Source organism: Tachyglossus aculeatus, chromosome 1, assembly GCF_015852505.1.
Source record: "Tachyglossus aculeatus isolate mTacAcu1 chromosome 1, mTacAcu1.pri, whole genome shotgun sequence".
Classification (NCBI taxonomy): domain Eukaryota; kingdom Metazoa; phylum Chordata; class Mammalia; order Monotremata; family Tachyglossidae; genus Tachyglossus; species Tachyglossus aculeatus.
The window spans coordinates 22,763,985-22,773,042 of record NC_052066.1 but is presented as its reverse complement, the minus strand read 5'-3'; the positions used below and the strand labels follow the sequence as shown (position 1 = coordinate 22,773,042).

Below are 9,058 nucleotides of genomic sequence, written 5' to 3'. Positions count from 1 at the left end.
TCATTGTGGGCAGGGAACATGTCTGTTAACGCTACTGTGTTGTGCTCTCCTGATCAATCAATCCATCAGTGATATTTATTGAGTGCTTACTATGAGTACTATGCTTCACTACTCTATTAATTTTGCTAATGATGTGCATAGAGAAGCAGCGTGCCTCAGTGGAAAGAGCACGGGCTTTGGAGTGGGTTTCCCTTGCTAACATCCACATTATCACCTGTATATATGTTTGTACAGATATTTATTACTCTATTTTACTTGTACATATTTACTATTCTATTTATTTTATTAATGATGTGCATCTAGCTTTACTTCTATTTATTCTGATGACTTGACACCTGTCCCCATGTTTTGTTTTATTGTCTGTCTTTCCCTTCTAGACTGTGAGCCTGTTGTTGGGTAGGGACCGTCTCTATATGTTGCCAGCTTGTACTACCCAAGCGCTTAGTACAGTGCTCTGCACACAGTAAGCGCTCAATAAATACGATTGAATGAATGAATGAATGAGTCAGAGGTCAAGGGTTCGAATCCCAGCTCTGCCAATTGTCAGCTGTGTGACTTTGGGTAAGTCACTTAACTTCTCTGTGCCTCAGTTCCCTCATCTGTGAAAGGGGGATTAAGACCGTGAGCCCTACGTAGGACAACCTGATCACCTTGTAACCTCCCCAGCACTTAGAACAGTGCTTTGCACATAGTAAGCGCTTAATAAATGCCATTATTATTATTATTATAAAGCTATAATTCTATTTATTCTGACGGTTTTGACACCTGTCTACATGTTTTGTTTTGTTGTCTGTCTCCCCCTTCTAGACTGCGAGCCCGTTGTTGGGTAGGGACCGTCTCTAGATGTTGCCGACTTGTACTTTCCAAGCGCTTAGTACAGTGCTCTGCACAAAGTAAGCGCTCAATAAATACGATTGAATGAATGAATGAATGAATGAGAAGAGCACCTTACCAAGCGCTTGGAAGAATACAACAGATTTAGCAGATGCACCCGGACTTGCTCCCTTTATTCTATCCTTCCTCCCATCCCCACGGCACTAATGTACATAGCTGTAATTTATGTATTTATGTATTTACGTAATGTATGTATTTATGTATTTATGTAATGTATGCATTTTGTGTAATTTATGTATTTTATGTAATTTATGTAATTATGTATTTAATTTAATTACATTTATTATTCATGTATTTATGTAATTGTAATTTATGCATTTAAATCAATGGCTGTCTCCCCCTCTAGACCATAAGCTCACTACGGGCAGGGAGTATGTCTGCTATATTGTAATCCTGTACTCTCCCAAGCACTTAGTACAGTGCTCTGCACATAGTAAATGCTCAATAAATGCCACTGATTGATTGATTGATTGATTGACCTGCCAATCACCACGAAAGGCTTTGTATTATGGGTGTGGTGGGGGGACAGAGGGGAAACTGAGCTGGAGAACTGAGAGCTGGAAGCAGAGTGATGGGTTAATGGACTGATTAACTTCTATACTCTGAGCCCACTGTTGGGTAGGGACCGTCTCTATATGTTGCCAACTTGTACTTCCCAAGCGCTTAGTACAGTGCTCTGCATGCGGTAAGCGCTCAATAAATATGATTGAATGAATGAATGAATGAATGAATGATTAACCGGCAGATTGATTGACTAACTGGTTGATTGTTTGATTGAGGAGCAGATGGTCTAGTTTGAAAGCGCAGTGGCTGGGAGTCAGGGGACCTGGGTTCTAATCCCGATCTGCCACTTTTCTGCTGGGTGACCTTGAGCAAGTCACTTCACTTCTCTGTGCCTCAGTTCCTTCATCTGCAAAATGAGAAGCAACAAGGCCTAGTGGTAACAGCACGGGCTTGGGAGTCAGAGGTCGTGGGTTCTAATCCCGGCTCCACCACTTGTCAGCTGTGTGACTTTGGGCAATTCACGTGACTTCTCTGTGCCTCAGTTCCCTCATCTGTAAAGTGGGGATGAAGACTGTGAGCCCCATGTGGGACAACCTGCTTACCAGTGTTTGGCACTTAGTAAGTGTTTAACAAATGCTATCATTATTACTAAAATGGGGATTCAGTATCTACTTTCCTTCCTACTTAGACTGTGAGTCTCATATGGGATCTATTTTGTATTTCGTAGATTGCTTGGCACACGTAGTAAGCACTTGACAAACACCATAATTTTATCATTACACTCCTCTGGAGAACAAACTATGCAAAATAGCATAGGGCCAGGGCCTGAGGTCTGAAAAAAAATGAGATATTAAAAGAAACGAGGCTGAAGATGAATTTCAATTCATTGAAAACTAGATTATTGGCCTTCTCTTTCTTCAGACTTCTGCTGATATCAAATGTATCATTGCTCTAACCCTGATTACGTTGGCTGGGGAACTTGTTACAGACCAGTAGATGTTTTGATTCTAGTGGTCATAGTTGTCCCCTCTTAGGGTCACACCTGGAGAGTTTCCAGTACTCTACCAGTCTCGGCTGTGGGAGGGAGAGTCAAGCAGAGACCTACTCATTCAATTCCTAGCTTGGACAGAGGCTAGCCAGTGGAAGGCCATCTGCTATAAGTCAAAACTCACCCATGCTGGGCCGCAGCAGCATAGGAGAGAGTCGAGGGTGGAGACTCGAGTTTACTGCACGGAAGGAGGCAATGGTAAACCACTTCTGCATTTTTTACCAAGACTCCATTCCTTTGCACCTTATAAAAATTATCGATGCTTCCCTCCTTCCCTCCTTAACTACCATCTTCAACCACGCACTCTCCAATGGCTTCTTCCCCACTGCCTTCAAACATTCCCATATCTCCCCCATCCTAAAAAAACCCTCCCTTGACCCCACAGGCCCCTCCAGTAATCGCCCCACCTCCCTCCTACCTTTCCTCTTCAAACTCCTTGAGCGAGTCATCTACACTCACTGCCTCGAATTCCTCAACTCCAACTCTGTCCTGGACCCCCTCCAATCTGGCTTCCCTCCCCTCCACTCTACTGAAACCGCCCTCCCAAAGGTCACCAATGACCTCCTTCTTGCCAAATCCAACGGCTCCTACTCCATCCTAATCCTCGTCGACCTCTCAGCCGCCTTCAACACTGTGGACCATCCCCTTCTCCTCAACACGTTATCCAACCTTGGCTTCACTGACTCTGTCCTCTCCTGGTTCTCTTATTATCTCTCTGGCCATTCATTCTCAATCTCTTTTGCAGGCTCCTCCTCCCACTCCCATCCCCTAACCGTAAGAGCTTCTCAAGGGTCAGTTCTTGGTCCCCTCTATTCTCCATCTATACTCACTCCCTTGGTGAACTCATTCACTCCCACGTCTTCAACTATCATTAGGCTGATGACACCCAAATCTACATCTCCACCCCTGCTCTCTCTCCCTCCCTCCAGGCTCGTATCTCCTCCTACCTTCAGGACATCTCCATCTGGATGTCTGCCCACCATCTAAAACTCAATATGACCAAGGCTGAGCTCCTTATCTTCCCTCCCAAACCCTGTCCTCTCCCAGACTTTCCCGTCACTGTAGACGGCACTACCATCCTTCCCGTCTCACAAACCCATAACCTTGGTGTCATCATAGGCTCCACTCTCTCATTCAACCCACTTATCCAATGTGTCACCAGATCCTGGCGGTTCCACATTCACAACGTCTCCAAGATCCGCCCTTTCCTCTCCATCAAAACTGCTACCATATAGAAGCTGCTTGGCTTAATGGAAAGAGCCCGGGCTTGGGAATCAGAGGTCATGAGTTCCAATCCCAGCTCCACCACTTGTCAGCTGTGTGACTTTGGGCAAGTCACTTAACTTCTCTGTGCCTCAGTTCCCTCATCTGTAAAATGGGAATTAAAACTGTGAGCCCCAAGTGGGACAACCTGATAATCTTGTATCTCCCCCAGCTCTTAGAACAGTGCTTGGCATATAGTGAGTGCTTAACAAATGCCATTATTATTATTATTGTTACAGTCACTCAGCCTATTCCACCTAGGTTACTGAATCAGCCTCCTTTCTGACCTCCCAACTTCCTGCCTCTCCCCACTTCAGTCCATACTTCACTCTGCTCCCTGGATTATCTTTCTACAGAAACAATGAGGACATTTCACCCCCCCTCCTCAAAAATCTCCAGGAGTTGCCTATTCACCCCCATATCAAGTGAAAACTCCTCACCACTGGCTTTAAAGCTCTCCATCCCCTCGCCCCCTCCTACCTCACCTCCCTTCTCTCCTTCTCCAGCCCAGCCCGCACACTCTGCTCCTCTGCCGCTAATCTTCTCACCGGGCCTCAATCTCACCTGCCCCGCTGCCGGCCAACTTATATGTTGCCAACTTGTACTTCCCAAGTGCTTAGTCCAGTGCTCTGCACACAGTAAGCGCTCAATAAATACGATTGATTGATTGATTGACCCCTGGCCCACGTCCTACCTCTGGCCTGGAATGCAGTCCCTCCTCAAATCCACCAGACAATCACTCTCCCCCACCTTATAAGCCCCACTGAAGGCGCGCCTCCTCCAAGAAGATTTCCCAGACTAAGGTCCACTTTTCCTCATCTCCCATTCCCTTCTGCGTCCCCCTGCTCACTCCCTCTGCTCTTTCCCCCCTCTCCCCACCCCACAGCATCTTTGCATATATCTATAATTTTGTTTATTTATATTGATGCCTGTTATGTCTGTCTCCCCCCCTCTAGACTGGGAGCTCGTTGTGGGCAGGGATTGTCTCTCTTTATTGCTGTATTGTACTTTCCAAGCTCTTACTACAGTGCTCTGCACACAGTAAATGCTCAGTAAATACAACTGAATGAATATTCCAAAAAATCAATGCCAATAAAGCGGTACATACCATGGTTTGAACAAGGCTTCACTGTTATAGCATTCAATTCCCGAAGGGAGCTCGGCAACATAAATTAACCTCCTGATAACAACAAGAGGTTGCTAGGTGTGTCGTGTATGGAGGAAACGGGACGCTTGGGTCCTAACTACAGCAGAGTCCACCAGAGCTAAACTAAGGGTTTCAGGTGGTTAAATATCCATGCTTTAATATTTGATGTTCTCCAGTGGGACAGCGCATTTGTTGTTTCTAAAAACAGGACCAGGAAACTAGCAAACGGCAGCCTGGAAGATTTTAGAGAAACCTCGGGATTGCATAATTTCCTCAGTCTACGGCTTGAAGGAAATCAGACCCTGGGTAAGGAAGAATTGGCATGAACATTGAAAATGCAGCCTGGCTTAGTGGTTAGAGCAGGGGCCTCGGAGTCTGAAGGACCTGAGTTCTAATTCCGTTCGGCCACTTGTCCGCTGTGTGACCTCGGGCAAGTCACTTCACTTCTCTGGGCCTCAGTGACCTCATCTGTAAAATGGGGATTAAGACTGGGAGCCCCGTGTGGGGCAGGGAGTATGTCCAGCCCAATTTGCTCTTTTCCATCCCAGCTCTTAGTACAGTGCCTGATGCATGGTAAGTGCTTAACAAATAACACTTATTATTATGTGTTAAATAACAAATAACAGTTATTATTATTATTCTCCTTCCTACTTAGACTGTGAGCCCCGTGTGGGACCTGATTAACTTGAATTTACCCCAGCGCTTGGTATATAGTAAGCGATTAACAAATATGACAATTATATTGGGCCCTTTGCAATATTAAGTGTATTAAGTCCCTTCTAGACTGTGAGCCCGTTGTTGGGTAGGGACCGTCTCTATATGTCACCAACTTTTACTTCCCAGGTGCTTAGTACAGTGCTCTGCACACAGTAAGCACTCAATAAGTACGATTGAATGAATGAATGTTTGTACCAGTAATTTTCATGGTATTTGTTAAGCGCTTACTATGTGCATTCATTCATTCATTCATTCAATCTCATTTATTGAGCGCTTACTGTGTGCAGAGCACTGTACTAAGCGCTTGGGAAGTACAATTCGGCAACAGATAGAGACGGTCCCTACCCAACAGCAGGCTCACAGTCTAGAAGGGGGAGACAGACAACAAAACAAAACATTATTAATAATAATGAATGCCAGTAATCCCACAAAGGACAAGCTGGTTACCTTGTATCCACCGCAGCGCTTAGAACAGTGCCTGGCACATAGTAAACGCTTAACAAATTCCATCATCATTATTATTATTATGTGCAAGGCACTGTATTAAGCTCTGGGATAGATACAAGCTAATCAAGTTGGCCAGTCTTAATCCTCATTTTACAGATGAGGTAACTGAGGCCAGAGAAGTGAAGTGACTTACCCAGGGTCACACGGCGGAAAAGTGGCGGAGCTGGGATTAGAACCCGGGACCCCCCCAGACTCATTCTCTATCCTCTAGATAACCTCATCACCTTGTAACCTCTCCAGTGCTTAGAACAGTGCTCTGCACATAGTAAGCGCTTAATAAATGCTATCATTATTATTACTATTATTATTCTCTGGGTCTCAGTTCCCTCATCTGGGAAATGGGGGTGAAGACTGTGAGCCCCCCGTGGGACAGCCTCATCACCTTGTAACCTCCCCAGTGCTTAGAACAGTGCTCTGCACATAGTAAGCGCTTAATAAATGCTGTCATTATTATTACTATTATTATTCTCTGGGTCTCAGTTCCCTCATCTGGGAAATGGGGATGAAGACTGTGAGCCCCCATGGGACAACCTCATCACCTTGTAACCTCCCCAGTGCTTAGAACAGTGCTCTGCACATAGTAAGCGCTTAATAAATGCTATCATTATTATTACTATTATTATTCTCTGGGTCTCAGTTCCCTCATCTGGGAAGTGGGGATGAAGACTGTGAGCCCCCCGTGGGACAGCCTCATCACCTTGTAACCTCCCCAGTGCTTAGAACAGTGCTCTGCACATAGTAAGCGCTTAATAAATGCTATCATTATTATTACTATTATTATTCTCTGGGTCTCAGTTACCTCATCTGGGAAATGGGGGTGAAGACTGTGAGCCCCCCGTGGGACAACCTCATCACCTTGTAACCTCCCCAGTGCTTAGAACAGTGCTCTGCACATAGTAAGCGCTTAATAAATGCTATCATTATTACTACTATTATTATTCTCTGGGTCTCAGTTCCCTCATCTGGGAAATGGGGGTGAAGACTGTGAGCCCCCCGTGGGACAGCCTCATCACCTTGTAACCTCCCCAGTGCTTAGAACAGTGCTCTGCACATAGTAAGCGCTTAATAAATGCTATCATTATTATTACTATTATTATTCTCTGGGTATCAGTTCCCTCATCTGGGAAATGGGGGTGAAGACTGTGAGCCCCCCGTGGGACAGCCTCATCACCTTGTAACCTCCCCAGTGCTTAGAACAGTGCTCTGCACATAGTAAGCGCTTAATAAATGCTATCATTATTATTACTATTATTATTCTCTGGGTCTCAGTTCCCTCATCTGGGAAATGGGGGTGAAGACTGCGAGCCCCCATGAGACAACCTCATCACCTTGTAACCTCCCCAGTGCTTAGAACAGTGCTCTGCACATAGTAAGCGCTTAATAAATGCTATCATTATTATTACTATTATTATTCTCTGGGTCTCAGTTCCCTCTTCTGGGAAATGGGGGTGAAGACTGCGAGCCCCCCGTGGGACAACCTCATCACCTTGTAACCTCCCCAGTGCTTAGAACAGTGCTCTGCACATAGTAAGCGCTTAATAAATGCTATCATTATTATTACTATTATTATTCTCTGCGTCTCAGTTCCCTCATCTGGGAAGTGGGGATGAAGACTGCGAGCCCCCCGTGGGACAGCCTCATCACCTTGTAACCTCCCCAGTGCTTAGAACAGTGCTCTGCACATAGTAAGCGCTTAATAAATGCTATCATTATTATTACTATTATTATTCTCTGGGTCTCAGTTCCCTCATCTGGGAAATGGGGGTGAAGACTGTGAGCCCCCCGTGGGACAGCCTCATCACCTTGTAACCTCCCCAGTGCTTAGAACAGTGCTCTGCACATAGTAAGCGCTTAATAAATGCTATCATTATTATTACTATTATTATTCTCTGCGTCTCAGTTCCCTCATCTGGGAAGTGGGGATGAAGACTGCGAGCCCCCCGTGGGACAGCCTCATCACCTTGTAACCTCCCCAGTGCTTAGAACAGTGCTCTGCACATAGTAAGCGCTTAATAAATGCTATCATTATTATTACTATTATTATTCTCTGGATCTCAGTTCCCTCTTCTGGGAAATGGGGGTGAAGACTGTGAGCCCCCCGTGGGACAGCCTCATCACCTTGTAACCTCCCCAGTGCTTAGAACAGTGCTCTGCACATAGTAAGCGCTTAATAAATGTCATCATTACTATTACTATTACTCTAGACCATAGCTGTATGGCAATAGCAGGGCAGTAGCACCACAAACCTCATGTCACACTGGTAAACATGAGGCAAAACTTAATTTTACTTGGGCAACTGACACCGTTTAATCACAATTTTGGCTTCTAGAAGTTGGCAGTCCTTTGGCCGTCTGCGAGTGGGGTGGCTGAATCAGAGACCAACCATATTTTAAATTATAGTCGAAGCTAACTCCCAATCAGTACTTGGGGCTTACTGTGGCAGACCACTGTACTAAGCGCTTGGGAGTGTACAGAGAAGCAGCGTGGCTCAGTGGAAAGAGCCCGGGCTTTGGAGTCAGAGGTCATGGGTTCCAATCCCGGCTCCGCCACTTGTCAGCTGTGTGACTTTGGGCAAGTCACTTAATAATAATAATAATAATTGGAATTTATTAAGCGCTTACTATGTGCAAAGCACTGTTCTAAGCGCTGGGGAGGATACAGGGTGATCAGGTTGTCCCACGGGGGGCTCACAGTCTTAATCCCCATTTTACAGATGAGGGAACTGAGGCCCAGAGAAGTTAAGTGACTTGCCCAAGATCACACAGCAGACATGTGGCGGAGTAGGAATTCGAACCCAGGACCTCTGACTCCAAAGCCCGTGCTCTTTCCACTGAGCCACGCTGCTTCTAACTTCTACTTCTAACTTCTCCGGGCCTCAGTTCCCTCATCCGTCAAATGGGGATAACAATAATAATAATAATAATAATGGCATTTATTAAGCGCTTACTATGTGCAGAGCACTGTTCTAAGTGCTGGGG

At 45.5% G+C, this 9,058-nt stretch overlaps 1 non-coding gene across 1 annotated transcript; it reads left to right on the top strand.

Moving 5' to 3' along the window:
- Nucleotides 1–2,422: 2,422 nt before the first annotated feature.
- On the top strand, nt 2,423–2,560 carry LOC119934418. Its single transcript, XR_005452931.1, has one exon. It is a non-coding gene; the product is annotated as a small nucleolar RNA SNORA7 (small nucleolar RNA).
- Nucleotides 2,561–9,058: the final 6,498 nt, after the last annotated feature.